Source organism: Carassius gibelio, chromosome A7, assembly GCF_023724105.1.
Source record: "Carassius gibelio isolate Cgi1373 ecotype wild population from Czech Republic chromosome A7, carGib1.2-hapl.c, whole genome shotgun sequence".
Classification (NCBI taxonomy): domain Eukaryota; kingdom Metazoa; phylum Chordata; class Actinopteri; order Cypriniformes; family Cyprinidae; genus Carassius; species Carassius gibelio.
This window is the reverse complement of record NC_068377.1, coordinates 11,573,176-11,590,276: the sequence shown is the minus strand read 5'-3', so window position 1 is coordinate 11,590,276 and position 17,101 is coordinate 11,573,176. Positions and strand designations below refer to the sequence as shown.

The following is a 17,101-nucleotide window of genomic DNA, read 5'->3' as shown; positions in this document are numbered from 1 at the left end:
TCATCTTCAGGCAAGAACTGCCCATCGTTGCTGTCTAACACTGACAGTGCTTCATCTCTTATGGTCAACCAGTTATGTTCCAACATCTGTAAAGACATACAGTATATGAACACAATGAAACCAAAGCAAAGAAGAGATAAGCATACAAGAAGCACTTTCTTCACTGTTAAAGTAATGCATAATTAAGGGAAGGTCAAATTACATAATGTCAGTTGTGGCCAAATGGTTAGGGAGTCAGACTAGTAATATGTAGGTTCAATTTTCAATACTGAAAAAGCATGCCAAACAATGTGTAATGGATCTCCACTGGGGATTTCAGGAGAAGATGCTGTTTATGTGAATTTTAAGTGTTTATCTATATGAATATATTTAAATGACTTGAAATAGCGGTTTTGAGCATTATAATTGTGAAGTTACATACAACAGCTTTGAATGAAATAAGTGTAAAGTTAAATGTTAAAGCAGTTCTGGTTTAAACAGTGTAGACAGCTGTTGTGGTGCAGTTCAGTCTGCCACGTTCCAATTTTTGAAGATTGTGTGTCAATGTCAAAGGGCGTATGTGTGTATATATATATATATATATATATATATATATATATATATACACACACACACACACACACACACACACACACACACACACATATATATATATATATATATATATATACACATACACACACACAATGGTGTCTAAAAAGTATGTGAATCCTATAAAATTTTATGTTTTTCTGAATAAATATTACCCCTAAAAGATAATTAGATCTTTATAAAAAATACATACTTTTTTTCTAGAAAATTATCTAGTATTGCATATCTTTGAGTGGCAAAAGTATGTTAATCTCTAGGATTAGCAGTTAATTTGAAGGCAAAATTACACTCCATTTGTTCAGAGGTATTTTGAAAGACTTGTAATAGTCTGCAAGGTTGCAAAGGACCCCAGGGTAACTTCTATGCAACTAAAGGCTAACATTCACCATCCGGAGAACAATGAACAAACATGGTGTGCATGGCAGAGTTGGAAGGAGAAGTCACAGCCCTTTAAAAGAATATTGCTTACCTGTCTGAAAGTTTGCTTAAGATCATGTGGACAAGCCAGAAGGCTATTGGAGAAATGTTTTGTGGAATGCTGAGACCAAAATATAACTTCTGAGATTAAATGAGAAGTGTTATGTTTGGAGAAAGGAAAACATTGCATTCTAGCATAAGAACCTTATCTCATCTTTGAAACAGAGTGGTGGGAATATCATAGTTTGGGCTTGTTTTGCTGCATCTGGGCATCTGTCCGAGAACTGAATCTCAAGAGAAAATGGGTCATGCAGCAATACAATGACCCCAAGCACACAAGTCGTTCTACCACAGAAGGGTTAAAAAAAGAACAAAGTTAATGAAATGTTTTTTGGTATGGCCAAGTCAAAGTCCGGACCTTAATCCAACTGAAATGTTGGAAGGACCTAAGCAAGCAATTCATAGGAGGAAACAGACAAACATCACATAGTTGAAGTGCTTCTGTACAGAGGAATGGGCTAAAACTCCTATAAGCTGTTGTGCAGGACTGATCAGCAGTTACAAGAAATGTACTGTAGGGATTCACCGAATGTTTGGCAACTGGAAAAACCGAATAAATTGTACCGAACAATGATATGACACAATCAAATAGCAACCAGTGAAGAGTGACACTCTTTATAAATGCAGCACACATGTCAGCAGTATGGAAGCATTTAAAACTGTTAGAGAAAGACACAAAAATCATTACAAGCACTGACAGCCAGAGACTGTTTAGTACTGCACTGCATGTCTTCTACATATATATAGACTAGGGATGTGCATCTCCGTAACTGAGGCTGATGTGATACGCATCTCGATGCATAGCCAACGATGCAATACATTAAAGATACATATAGGCAGCTACCGATGCGATGCGATACGATTCACTGCTATTACGATGCGGTGCGATACACGGATTCCCATCTGTCTCAGAGGGTAAAGCACCTCAATCATGCACTTTGTGACAGCCCGAAGGGGAAGGACTGTATATTGGTAAGCCATGCCCTTAAACGAGAATCTCATCTGTGATGGGGGGGCTATCTGGATGTGGAAGTAAGCATCTATCAGGTCTAATGAGAAGAACCAGTCCTCGGAGGAAATCTGCGTGAGGATCTGTTTCAATGTCAACATCCTGAACTTCCGTCTTATGAGGGGGAGGTTCAGGAGCCTGAGGTCTAAGATGGGTCTGATACCGCCATCTTTCTTGGGGACAAGGAAATAATGGCTGTAGAACCCCGATCCGCTTTCTGAGGGAGGAACTATTTCTATGGCTCCCTTCCTTAGCAGAGTCATGACTTCGGTGTGGAGGACTTAAGCGTCGTCCGATTCTACCAAAGTGGGAATCACCCCACGGAAATGCGGGGTCTTTGGGCAAACTGCAGTTAGTAGCCATTTTTTATTCGCCCCAAAAGCCACTTGGACACTCCGGGGATGGCCTGCCAGGCCTCGGCTCGCATGACAAGACGCTGGATAGCGTCAGATGGCAGGCCGCTGAACAGGGGCCTAAACACTGACAAATGTGGAAGAGTAAAAATTCTCTCTTTTTGAAAATGTTAAATATTTGTGTTCGCCATAATAATATTGTTTTGCGTGGGCGCATCAAAAGTGGGCCCAGGTCGCAGAGCAGGCAGGTGAGAGAGTTTTTGGGGTGGTCCGGCCATGGCAGGACTTTACCCCTTCCTCTTTCATCCCCAAAGATCAGGAAGATTTGGAGGGGGTCGGGTCCAGAACAATCCTTGGCCAGGGACCCTGATGTCTTGGCGGTTTAGCATGGTTAGCAGGGTGAGCTTGCTGATGCTGCTCTTTAGGGGGCACCTCCTGTGAGATAGTAGGGGCACGCTTGCTCTGATGCTGTGTCGGAGCAGTCCTGGGGTGACTCGAGGCAGAGGCAGATCTGGAGCATTTGGGCAGGAAGTGTTGCATGGCCTGGGACGACTTCTGTGCTGCAGTGAAATGCTCTGCGAATCCCTCTACAGCTGGCCCAAAGAGACCAGATGGAGAGACTGGGGCATCGAGAAAGGCCACCTTGTCGCTCTCTTTGATCTCAGTCAAAAGATCAGAGTGACGGCATGTGGGCGGGGTCAAAATCACCGGCCCAATCTTCTGTTTCGGAAGGCGTGAGTTACATGGAGTCATCAAGAGGCTCGTCCTCTGATCCGCCAAAAGAGACAAGGTTGCTCGTTTCAGCCGAGGGACGCTGCTCTGTGCATGAGAAGAGGATGGGGGACGGCTCTCTCATAGGAGAGGGTGAGGAACGTGGGTGCTGGGCGGTGTGAGCTTATCCAAATCCGGGCGCTGAGCCCCTCTTTCCCACCTCAGCGTGGGGTTTTCTCAGGCAAAAGATGCACTCACCGTGGCCATCATCTTCATGCGGAGGGGCTATGGCAAGTTAGTTTTATCATTTAACATTTAATAAATTAATATGCAGCATTTTGTCTTTTCTCTAATAATAAAAGGACACATTCATTTATAATTGTCTTAAATCTCATTTTGTAAAAAATAAATAATTATACAAAATAAATTGTAAGAAAATTGTATGGTGTAATCTGCACTTTGAATTTTATCGCATCGTTAGTTAATTGAATCGTTACATCCAGATATGCTACTAGTTTTTGCTCTTCATGCTGATTTGTCAATAGTACAGTTCAGCTGATGTCTTTTTTTATTTCGGGCTAGTTAAATTGATTTTGGGCTACCAAAACCTGAAGAATGCCTGGCTGAAGGCCTACCAGGGATTTAGAGATTTTGTGACCCAAGGTGTGTTTCCCAAAAGTATTGTTAATAACGGCATTGCTTTTGACTGTGGGAAACGAGCCCTGTCAATTATGACTCACTTTTCACTTAAAGTTTGGTCCATTCATTAAATAAATCTATTGTATAACTTGGACAACTGTGCCAGTTGTTTTAGCTACTTTTATTATGTGTTTGGTGTGTCTGGATTTGTTTTGAACCTTGGAATGCAGCATGAAACAGCACGGAATCCCATTCATTGTATTCAGATTGAATTTATATTGATTGGAAGATTTAAATGACATAAAAAAAGTTTTTTGTTGTTCATAGAAATTCTGTGGAAAATTGATGTTCTTTAAAATAAAATGTAAAGGAAACACAAATCTTATAGCTGGCAGATGCGAAAAGCATAAAAACAAGACATGAAGTTATGTTACTTTGTATTACAAAGCTTGTATTTTGTAATCTGTAGTGAAATACATTTTAAAAGTAACCTAATTGCACAAGTAGCATAACAAATATATTAATAAATTTTTAAGAGGTCTTTAAGTTTGGGGTGGAAAAAAAACAGGAATTGCAATACAGTCTACTTTAACTTCAAAAGTTTAGGATTTTATGAAGTAAATGTTAACACTGCTCATTTAAAGTCAAAACATGGTGCTGTCACATGTTCTGCCGGCTCACACTTAGAGCAGTTCACAATCAATGAATATTGCATATTTATGATATTGTAACTGGACGCGATTATTTATGATTGACTATGATTGACGATTGACTAAATTATGACAATGGCGTTTACCTTGCAATATGTTGTAGATGATTGTAAGAATGCATCATTCCCTATCTGTCGGTCACTACGAGTTATGTCAACCGACAAATGGGTCTCACTTGGGAGGCCAATCATCTCTGATTTTAAGAGAAAACGCCAATGAAAATTGGCTAGTGGATTAACACACTTGAGCCACTCCCGTGCCGACGGGTATAAATAGGGCGACAGGTGCATCCACTCATTAGATTTTTGCTTCGGAGCCGAGTAGCTGATGAGAAGAAGTCGCTACAAAGCCATCATCTTTGTTTTTTGTAAAGCTGTTCCTGGTCGGTGTGACGGCGCAGTGGTGTCCCTACGAACGGCCATTCCCCTGGGCGCTTCGACTAAAAGAGACAGTTTTCTAAAAGAGCAAATCACGGACGATTCGCGTCTTTTTCAAGATGCCGTTTCGTCCGTGTCCTTCTGGATGTGGTCGTTTCCTGTCTTCGGTTGACGGTCACGAGCGTTGTCTGCAGTGTCTGGGCGTCCAACACGCTGAGGCTGCGCTCGTGGATGATTCATGCGTCTACTGTGGGCGTATGAACATGGCAGCGCTGCGATCGCGTCTCTCACTCCTCAAGGGGAGTGCAGCAGACCCCTCTGTCGCCACCCATCCCGGTCTCTCTGGCTCGAGCAGAGGGCCGCCGGCTGGCGCTCTGGGAGATCTGAGGATTACAGTGAGAGCTTCTCCGCCGGGCCACGCCCCACGGACCTCTCACTCCTCGCGCAGCGCCTGTCCCGTGCAGCTGCCGATTGATTCTGCTGGGCCGTCTCACAGCGGTCCCAGCGTGTCTTTCGGTGCGCCGCCCGAAGACCAGATGTCGATTGCTGCATCGGGGGATGGGTTATCGACCTCTGAGGATGAGGGTTCGGCGGGGCTGCCCCCCTCGGGTGTTGTCGCTGCTGCCGACTCTGACTTGGAGTTGTCGGCCATGCTTGCCCGGGCAGCCGTGAGTATCGGGCTGGAGGTGACTACACCGCCCAGTCCCGAGCCCTCGCGGCTGGATGATTGGTTTCTCGGCGCGGGACGCGGCTCACAACCTCGTTCTGCTCCGGTGCCTTTCTTCCCGGAGGTGCATGAAGAGGTGACGAAGTCGTGGACGGCCCCTTTCACGGCCAGAAGCCGCTCGTCTCCCTCTTCCATCCTCACCACCCTCGACGGCGGGGCAGCCAGGGGGTACGTAGAGGTTCCCCAGGTGGAGAGGGCGGTTGCGGTGCACCTGTGCCCGCAAAACGCCGCCACTTGGAGGAATCGTCTGCGTCTTCCGTCCAAGGCCTGTAAGCTGTCGGCCGCACTCGCTGCCAAGGCTTACAGTGCTGCGGGCCAAGCTGCCTCTGCCCTGCATGCCATGGCCATCCTGCAGGTACACCAAGCCGAGGCACTCAAAGCAATGCACGAGGGTGGTACCAACCCGGGGTTGATGCAGGAGCTGCGCACGGTGACTGACTTCGCCTTACGGGCGACGAAGGTCACGGCGTGGTCCCTCGGGAAGGCGATGTCCACGCTGGTGGTCCAGGAGCGGCATCTCTGGCTGAACCTGGCTGAGATGAGGGACATGGACAAAGCTCGCTTTCTCTGTCGAGCGGCCAGTGGCACCCACATTTTCAATAAAAGAGCAAATTCTACTTCCTCCGATTCGCAAGGCTCGTGGGCTGACAATGAGCGACGCACAGCTTCCTCACTCTCACCCACGACGCCCCCTTTCGCCAGCGGGCAAGAGGTCGCGGTTCAGAGACGCAACACCTCTCCACTCGTCTCTGGCCAGTTCCTCCAGGAACACGGGGAGTGTGGTTGTGATGACCCAGGACGCAGTGCCTTCTGGGCCTTCCGGCACGACTCCCCATTGCTGCACCACTGCGGGTATGTCGACTGTCCCCTTGGTGCCACTTGTACGGAGTCTGGGAGCGTGGCTTGCGCTGCCCAACCCGTCACGCTGGCTCATCCGGACGGTCCGACTCGGCTATGCGATTCAGTTCGCCCGGCGACCCCCCAAGTTCAATGGCGTGCTCGAGACTTCGGTGGCAGTCCAGGACGCCCCTGTCTTGCGCGAGGAGATTGCTGTCCTGCTGGCGAAGGATGCAATCGAGCCGGTCCCTCCAGCCGAGATGAGGACGGGGTTTTACAGCCCTTACTTCATCGTGCCCAAGAAAAGCGGTGGCCTTCGACCTATCCTGGATCTGCGAGTCTTGAATCGGGCTCTACACAAGCTCCCGTTCAGGATGTTGACGCAGAAACGCATTATCAAATGCGTCCAGCCCCAGGACTGGTTTGCAGCGATCGACCTGAAAGACGCGTACTTTCATGTCTCTATCCTCCCTCGTCACAGACCGTTTCTGCGCTTTGCTTTCGAGGGTCAGGCATGGCAGTACAAGGTCCTCCCCTTCGGGCTCTCCCTGTCCCCCCGTGTCTTCACGAAGGTCACGGAGGGCGCCTTGCCCCACTCTGAGAAGTGGGCATCAGGATCCTCAACTATCTCGACGACTGGCTCATTATGGCCAGCTCCCGAGAAGAGTTGTGCGATCACAGGGACTTCGTGCTTCGGCACCTCAGTCAGTTGGGGCTTCAAGTCAACCGGGAGAAGAGCAAGCTCTCCCCTGTGCAGATAATCTCTTATCTCGGTATGGAGTTAGACTCGGTGAGTCTGGGTTGCTTCATATGAGACCACTTCAGCACTGGTTACACTCCCGAGTCCCGAGATGGGCATGGAGCCGCGGTACACATTGTGTCACCGTCACACTGATGTGTCGCCGCCTATTCAGTCACTGGTCAGACCTTGCTTTTCTACGGGCCGGCGTGCCCTTAGAACAAGTGTCCCGGCACGTTGTTGTCACAACAGATGCCTCCAACTCGGGCTGGGGCGCGACATGCAAAGGGCAGGCAGCTTCAGGGTCCTGGACAGGCCTGGACAGACCTAACTGATCTGCCCCCAGCGGTGGTAGACACTATCACTCAGGCTAGAGCCCCTTCTACGAGGCAGGCCTATGCTCTGAAGTGGAGTCTGTTCACGAATTGGTGTTCTTCTCACCGAGAAGACCCCCGGAGATGCCCGGTCAGAGTCGTGCTTTCTTTCCTGCAAGAAAGGCTGGAGCGTGGGCTGTCACCCTCCACCCTGAAGGTGTATGTGGCTGCCATTGCAGCCCATCACGATGCAGTGGACGGCCGGTCCCTGGGGAGGCATGACCTGATCGTTAGTTTCCTGAGGGGTGCCAGAAGGTTACATCCTCCTAGGACACCCCTGATTCCCTCCTGGGACCTTCTCTATTGTCCTGGCGGGACTTCAGAGGGGTCCCTTTGAGCCGCTGGATTCGGTCGCTCCTGATCGCGCTCATTTCCAGGTTGAAATCCCTTCCATTTACTTTATGTGGGCGGAACAGCAGCATGGCCTTCTCCAGCAGCGATGTACTCACCCTTTGGCCCCTTCGGTACCAAGGTCAGTGAATTGCGCTGGGGCTTTGGGAAGGTTACGACCTTAAGCCTAGCTTTTGTGGCACGCCAGGGCTTGTCAACAATTGCAGCGCCACAGGGTTGTGACGAGGTTCAGGTTGTGGCGTTTTCCATAGGACCCCATTTGTCGGTCGACATAACTCGTAGTGACCGACAGATAGGGAACGTCTCGGTTACGTACGTAACCCTCGTTCCCTGATGGAGGGAACGGAGACGTTATGTCCCCATGCCACAACCTTGAACCATTCGCTGTTGCCGGGACACGTTCTCGGCTCCTCAGCGTAAAACCTAATGAGTGGATGCACCTGTCGCCCTATTTATACCCGTCGGCATGGGAGTGGCTCAGGTGTGTTAATCCACTAGCCAATTTTCATTGGCGTTTTCTCTTAAAATCAGAGATGATTGGCCTCCCAAGTGAGACCCCATTTGTCGGTCGACATAACGTCTCTGTTCCCTCCATCAGGGTTACGTACGTAACCGAGACGTTACATCAAGCCCTGATGGGAGTTTAATTTTTAGTTTATGGGACATCGGATGCAAAGTTCACTTTTACATGGCGTTTGCATATAAATGTTTCTTAGCAGTGTGTGGACACAGCCACCCTACAATGCAAAAAAATACATTTGCTCCTTTTTTATTTCCCCAAAAAACCTAAATGGTCTCGACTCTCAATTATCACGCCATATTGATTTTCTGAAGCCCAGCCCATGACCGCTGATGGACTGTCCAAAATGTGCATTTTTCCATCCTCAGCAAGTTGTATGCAGCTGTGTTTGGTAAGCAATGCGGATGTTACATAGATGGATGTAGAAGTGAAAATAAGTGTCTACATGAGTTTTGACTTAAGTGTGTTACAGATATTTCATGAAGACCCTAAAGAACCATACCAACTTGTGGAAAATGGGCATCCTATGTCCCTTTTAATATTTAGGGTTAAGATACATTAACTTGTATACTGTACCTAAGAACTGTTGTCTGTCTGCATTGCTCTTTAATGTGGCTTTGATGAGGTCAGGTGGTACGTCTGGGAGCTCAGCTACTTCTTTGTATGTGTTTACTGCCTTCAGGAGCATCTCATTGCTGCGCATTTTCTCTGCCAAATCATCTTCTGTCTGGACACATACCACATTTCTCAGAAAAAAAACTAGGATTTTTTAATGAAGCCAAATAATGAGAGTGAACATAATGTGACCATATTGTTAACCTTTATGATTATGTGTTACCTGGGCTTTGCCATATCGGCATCTCGGACTTTGTGGGAATTTTTGGACAAGAGCTTCAAAAGCACAGAGAGATTCCTCAAATTTCTCCTGAAAAAAATAAATTATAAAATATAAAAATAAATACTGTCTGCCTAATTATACAAAAAACATTTTATTCCTCCGGTAATTTACTAAGAACAATTTTTTACACTATATATATTTTACCTTCTTGCGTAATTTCTCTGCAGCATCGATCTCAGATTTGATTGTTTTGTCAAATTTATTAAGAAGTTTTGGTTTCTTCTTTTTCGCTGTAAAAGAATTCACAGTATTAGACATACAGTAACTTAAAATAACTTAATGAATCAAAGACAAAGTGTGTAATATATGTTTATCTGGATAGTGCTTTTCACAACAAGAATCTATTTCATAGCAGACTACCTAACCAACTAAATAAATAAACATAAGCAGAGATAAAAAATAAAATAAAATAAGTTGATTTCCCTCTAAAAGTGTGGTTACTGTGATTGTGTGGTGCTATCAGAACATTGTTCTGTTTGTTTAAACAGAATCGTATTAAAAGCAAGCTCAACATACCTTCTTTCTCTTCTTTGGACACTAATGAGGGTTCTTTGAATTCTGTTGTATCAGTAATTGATTCAGGTGTGGAGATTGATGTAGGCACAGGTTGAGTTGCAAGTGGCAACTCTGCTGAAATTTGGTTTTCAAATTCCTCTGTTTTGAACTCTAATGAAGGTTCAGCATCGGATGCAGACCCATGTGGAGAGTGTGATGTAGATTCTTTGCAGGACACATATAGTGTACTTTAGCTTATAAATATAATAAAAAGTACACATTACATAAACTATGCATAAGTATTTTAGTAAAATATTTATCTTACCTTTGTTTTCACCAGATTTACACAATTAAAAGTAAGAAATAAAGAAAGAAAAAACACAATGCTATACATTTAAAACCTACTTTAGAACAACTACTGCAACTACAGAAATAAGAGATTTGAAGACTAATCCAGAATTCAAACTGAACATATTTTCATTTAACAAAATAAATACTTTGCCAAACACTGCATTATATCCATGCACATTAAGATACTCAAGATCCTTCAGGGCAAGAAGCAAAATGAAATTTCTGTCTTCATTTTCAATTTAATTTCTGCCTTTTCCATCATATTTGATTTGTTAAATATATATAAGAATGAATTAGTCTTGATGTTTTATTTTTCACAAACAGACCTTTATCTTCACCTTGCTACAACCAAATGTTATAAAAGACTTGAAACATATAGACACATAAAAATGACTCCTATAGAGGGTGCTACAACCAGAAATCATTATTAAAGCATTAACCATATGGATCAGTGAAGTAGAAAATTAGCTTTCACTGTCATTGTTGGACTTTGTTACATATGCTTTAATATAACTTGAACAAAGGCTGATTTGAACAAAAAGGACTTATTAGACCTGAGATGCTTTTGCGATTTTAGACCGATTAATATAATGGTTTTTCTCAGAAACACAAGTATCAGTCTATATAGACGCTGGTCTGTATCAATATGAATCTTTTAAAGTAAAATATAAATAAATAAATAAAAACACAACAACATGGCCACCAGGAGCCAATCAAACTTCAGCACCCTATTATGTCATATCCGAATGGCTGACTGATATTTAGTTTAGTTTAGTTTAGTTTTATTGTCATTGCATATCTCTACACAACGAAATTAAGATGACATCAATCACTCAGTTAGCAGCTAAAAGAATAAAAAAAAGTGACTCTATCAACAAGTCAATAAATAAATATATATAAACATTTAAAAATACACAGTATAATTCAAGTCCAAATTAATTAGTCTTCCATGCTTTCAGCCTTTCAGCAGCTCATTTATGGCTTTTGGAAAAAAACTGTTTCTCATTTGGTTTGTCCGCGCCCTCATGACCCTGAGCCGGCCTGAGGGTAGGGTGTCAAACAGGGCATAGCCAGGATGTGTAGGATCTGCCCTGATACTTGCTGCTCATCTCTGCAGCCTACTGGAATATATATCCCCAAAGCTTGGAAGAGGTGCACCAATGATTCTCTGGGCAGTTTTAATTACCCGCTGCAGATCTTTTTTTTCCTCAACAGTGCAGCTAGAAAACCACACTGTACAACCGTATGCCAGCACACTCTCTATTGTTCACCTGTAAAAGTTTTTGAGGAGTATATTTGGAGGAGTATATATGTGTTCAATGATATTTGGCAGATATGCAGAAGGAATCTAGATTAAGCTGTGTATTAGATTTGGTGCAAATCAGTCTCAAGGTGGTACTGTAATAAGAATAATGACATTCAATAACACTGGACCATAAAGAGCAAATACAGTTTTTCCAATGAATCAGTCAATCATGTATATTCAAAAAACAAAGAAAGAAAAAAATAAGAAATACATTTTTCATCATTTCAAGTAAACAGCAATTTATACTGTATATGTTTAATAAATACATAAATAAATTCAGATAGCAGAAATGATCAGAGATTCAAATATGTGCAAATGGTTCAATAAATTAAAGCTGCAGTAGGTAACTTTTGTAAAAATATATTTTTTACATATTTGTTAAACCTGTCATTATGTCCTGATTGTTTAAATTATTGTTTGCTGCTAGGCAGAAATATTTAGTTTTCTATCTATATCTTTTTCTACTTTGTATTGTCACTGCAGTTTGTATTTTTGATTGCACTTACGGGCAATACAATAATTGACTTCAGTTGAGGAGCCTATGTTATTTGCATTGCTCCCATCCTGAACTTAAGTGCAAACTATATGCCTTGTCCAAATACCCACACTTGTGGTCTTGGCACTTGATCACTTGACTACTTCTATGACATATTAGCTATATTTAGCCCAAGTGTTCAAGTGAGGATGAAGACCACAAGTGTGTGAACAACTTTTCATTAGCTGATGGGACACACTTTAATTTCTAATTTATAAATATAGGCTACTCACGTTTACACCAACAAAACGTGTAGCACTTTGTTTTACTACCAAATTATATTTAATATCTTATTGTTATTAATATTTAACTTACACTGGAAAGGTTTCCGTGACCTCTTGCAATGTATTTCCACAACATGATGCATGATGGTATACACTAAGCCTTGAATGCCACTCTGGATAAGCCTTGTCCAAATACCCACACTCACCATCTTTGCACTTGACTACTTAATTCTATGACATATTTCCTGTATTTGGCCCAAGTGTTCAAGTTAGGAAGAAGTCCACAAGTCTGTGTCAAACTTTTCTTTACCTGATGGGACACACTTATAGTGTGGTAAAAATGCAAGTGTTTACATAGCTTTATTTAAATTTTAAATACTTAGCATTTTAAAATCGACTTCTAAATGTCTGTTCAGTAGTCCCTATAACATGACAATTTTATATTGTGGTGCTTTTAATTAAGTGATAAAAAGCAGTTCCAAATGTTGTACAGAATAAATATACTAATCTATTCGGCATTAAAACATGTAGCACTTTCTTTTACTACCAAATTATATGTAATATCTAATTATTATTAATATTTAACTTACATAGGAACGGTTTACGTGACCTCTCGCATGTGTCTCGCACGTGTCTCTCGACAACGCTCTAACTTCACACACAGACAGCAATGCAATCTTGCTAATGTGCATCCTATTTCTACATCCTATACTGTACCTCTTTCTTTCTCTATGGGTCTCTGAAATTGTCAGACAGCTGTCAACAAAGCAGACTTAATTTTATGTTTTTTTATTTACAATCCACACTCAGCATCTTGGGCTTGACTGAGACCTGGATTCGTCCAGAAGACTCCGCAACCCAAGCTGCTCTATCTAACAATTTTTTTTGTCTCACCACCACAACCCACCCCACCCCCCATCTTCTTTGCCACTCCAACTCTGCAACATGATTTCACCATCCAGCTAGGTTCTTCTACAATTACCCCATCAACTTCAGTCAGAAATCTTGGTGTAATCTTTGATGACCAGCTGACCTTCAGAGACCACATTACAAAGACTCAATCTTCCAGGTTTGCATTGGACAGCATCAGAAAGATCAGGCCCTTTCTAATGGAGCATGCTGCACAACTTCTTGTCCGGGCCCTTGTCATTTTTATTCTGGACTGCAATGCTCTTCTGGTTGGACTTCCACCAAGCACAATCAAACCTCTAAAAATTATTCAAAATGCAGCTGCATGACCAAAAGAGCCCATGTTACACCTCTATCTCCTTCACTATCTACTGGTTGCGGCTCTGGTGCTTGGACCTTGATATTTACTGCCTGCAGCTTGATACTTGCCGAGTCACAGCACCAACTATTGGTAAAGAGATATGAAAAATTTATATTTTTGCTTGCAACTTCTGAACAGTTTTACCATTTATGTATTTTTAAAAAACATTTTTGATTTGGTGCAAGATATGGAGTCAAACGATGTTGGTCATATTAAGCACCACCAAGTTTGGTCACAAAGTACAGTGATAACAGATATGAGAATACAACTGTTCTGTAGTACTGTAGTTTGGAAATTACTGTGGCATCGCCAGTATTTTGAAGCTTGGCGAGGTAAACCATGGAACCCTAGTCTGGGGCAGCTGTGACCTAATGGTTGGACTGGTTGAGAGTTGGACTTGTAACCTGAAGGTCACATGTTTGAGTCTCGGTGCTGACAGGAGTTGTAGGTGGGAGGGAGTGAATGAACAGTGCTCTCTTCCACCCTCAATACCCATGGCTGAAGTGCCCTTGAGGAAGCCACTGAACTCCCAGTTGCTCCCCAGGCACTGGATATATAGCTGCCCACTGCTCCGGGTCTGTGTACACAGTGTGTTCACTTCTCACTGCTGTGTGTGTGCACTTGGATGGATTAAATGCAGAGCCCCAATTCTGAGTATGGGTTAACATACTTGGCATAAGTCACGACTTTCACTTTCACTTAGTCTGTCATGGCATGAGGAAATGCTTCTCGGTTGATGCCACCATAACAACCTCAGAACAGTGTTGTTGTTTTTTGTTTGTTTTTCTCAATGAAATTCTACAAAAAAGTACCAATAAAAAATTTGAGTATTGCTATCATACAACATAAATAAAATGACTATTCATATTGGGTCAGTAAGAATACAAATAAACTGTGAAAAGAAAGTCTTATCAATGCTCACATAAATGAGTAAACCTGACAATGTTTATAATAATTAAAAAAAGAGTGGGGGGTTGGGGGCAGAGGCAGTTACCTAGCTACTTTTAACCACACACTTTAGTTTCAGTGAACATATTTGATAAACCATTTCAATGAATATATTAGCAAATAAAAATTACATCCCTTTTAAAAAAGTATGTGTATTATCCTAGTCAAATATGCACAATAAGACATAGTCTATCGTATGTTGGAAAGCATTGCTGTATGTTGAAACAGACCCATAACCCAGCTAGTTTGAGTAATGGCATATGGGACAATTGCTCAGCAGGCTTTTTAATATTTTTATTTATTTTTTTCATAAACCTATATAGAAACATTACTCTTATCTGTTTGGAAAGACTAGTGGTAAAGAAATAACACTTCAACTTCAACACCCTAACAACATTCTACTATAGAATTATTGTTATATCATTATCAACATAATTAAACCTTAAAATGTTTCACACACACGCACAAATAAAGTTTCACTCAATAATAAATTGGTTATCCATCAAAGAACTGATAAGATCTCACTAATACTATAAAAAATTAACCCAAAATGTAAACATAAGTAAAACAACTATCAGCTAAAATATATATTTTAGATAATTTAGCAGACACCGTCTGATCTGAAAATTTAGTTTCAAATAATACAAAAAAAGTTTGAAGACAGTAGGTTAGACATACTCTAGTCTAACAGCTGCTGAATAAATATAAGCAAATGGTAAAAACATAATCCTCAGAAAAAAAAAATGGAAAAAAAAAAACTCAGAAAAAGCTAAACTGATGCTAAATCAGAACTCATTATCTGATATGTTTTGCACTTTAGAATTTGTTTACACTGCACCCAAGTGTAATTCATTTTTAAAATATGACCTTTAAGTACAGAATCTCTGCAATCACTAAGCAAGTAATCAGATGAAATTGGATCAATCTGTACAGTATATCTTTACTGAATTTCAATGATTTAAATGCCAGTGAGATAATTCAACAAGAAGTGAAAACAACTGTCAGTTTGAATAGATTATAAAAAAAAAAAAAAAAAAAATCTACTCATGTTCTGAACTTAACTCAAATTAAACGAATATGTGTTTTACACATTCATGTACATACAATGATTAAAACCACTCACTCATCTGCTCATTCAAGAATCGCTACAATCAATGTCACAGTTCACTATATGAACAAATTCTGGCACATCTGTACAAACTAAAATGTTTTCATATGCCATGTTGCAATAAAAATGAAAAACAAAGACTGAAATATAATAATTTTTCAGCCTGAAGTGCAATTTAAAAACTTAAAAATTATTACTGCATTTCAAGTTACTAAAAGGATTTGAGTTAGCAGCACCCTTATATAAACCTCTTTTTTATTATGTGATTTTGTGAGCAGTCATTGAGGCTCCCAAGTAAAGTTTACACCTGGCATTTACGTGTTCTGTATTCACACAGTATATGCATATTGTTTAGCTTGACTGCATCTATGCCTTAATTCTGGTTTCCAGTGTGATCAGAAAAACATAAGTAAAATCGGTCTTTGATTATCTCAAAAACAGATGAACGTGCCAACATTTTATTACCTTGGCTGTTGTACATGTCGACAGTTCAGAGAGCTTAATGATGTGTTACATATAATAAAGTACAACTACACTACAAGTCTTTGAGCTTTTCAATTGAATTTCTTGACACGTGTTTCATGGGACTGCACAATGTACTGGTGAGCTACTAGGCAAATTTACCACTTCAGGAAAACAATACATATTCAACTGGTTATGTGATGCAAACATGAAAATTTATTTGTTTGGCTGATATTATAACCAATATAGAAGACTATTTAATTATCTGCGCCAGGTGTTAGTTTTTCTGTTTGGCTGAGTGTCAGAAATGGGTCTTAAAGGTTTTAACAGCACTTATCTTGTTATTCTACTAAAATACAAAGTTAAACTCGGCCACCTTGCTCTTTAAAATATCAGCATATGCCATCAAAATAATCCATATCATTTAGTAACGATAGTATTGTGCTAGGAACCACATGAAAATAATTATCTATTAATCAATATACTGCCCTGTAATCATGTTTCGTGAAGAATAAACGTTCTTAGTGTTTGACCAATTTTTTTTTTTTTTTCCTGGTCTATTAGTGTTTGTTTTAGTTTGAAACTGCAGTGAATTAGATGTTGTAGACATTGTTGTTGTTGTTTTTTTTTAGAAGATAGTGTCCCAGAATATGTGGAGTTGTGACTGGGATGATTTTTCCTTACTGAAGTCACCTGTAAGATCTTTGTACTCTCTGGGAATGGACATCTGGGACATCTACCTTTAAACCATACCACCACCAAACTTTTGTAGTTTGAGAGATCCGATCACTATCTGATAATATATCTTGGGCGCATTTCACTTGGCTTTTAATAAGGTTAAAATTGTCATTCGATACCGAAAACAGATTGATGCCAAGTGTAAAGCAGCTATAATTAGTGCATAATCAAGATATCCTTAAAAAAATTACTAAATTGAAGCTAAGAGTATACACTTTATAAATGCATTACTTTTAATTGATGTTTAATTTCACAACTAGAGCAGTTTTTATCCGACAAAAAAAGAATATAATAAATAAATAAATAAATAATAATGATAATATTATATATATATATATATATATATATATA

At 41.2% G+C, this 17,101-nt stretch overlaps 1 long non-coding RNA gene across 1 annotated transcript; it reads right to left on the bottom strand.

Moving 5' to 3' along the window:
- Positions 1-9,317: 9,317 nt before the first annotated feature.
- On the bottom strand, positions 9,318-17,098 carry LOC128017719 (uncharacterized). The gene is made up of 3 exons (XR_008184515.1): positions 9,830-17,098; positions 9,458-9,543; positions 9,318-9,340 (listed from the first exon to the last, which is right to left on the bottom strand). It is a non-coding gene; the product is annotated as an uncharacterized LOC128017719 (long non-coding RNA).
- Between the last annotated feature and the right edge of the window lie 3 nt (positions 17,099-17,101).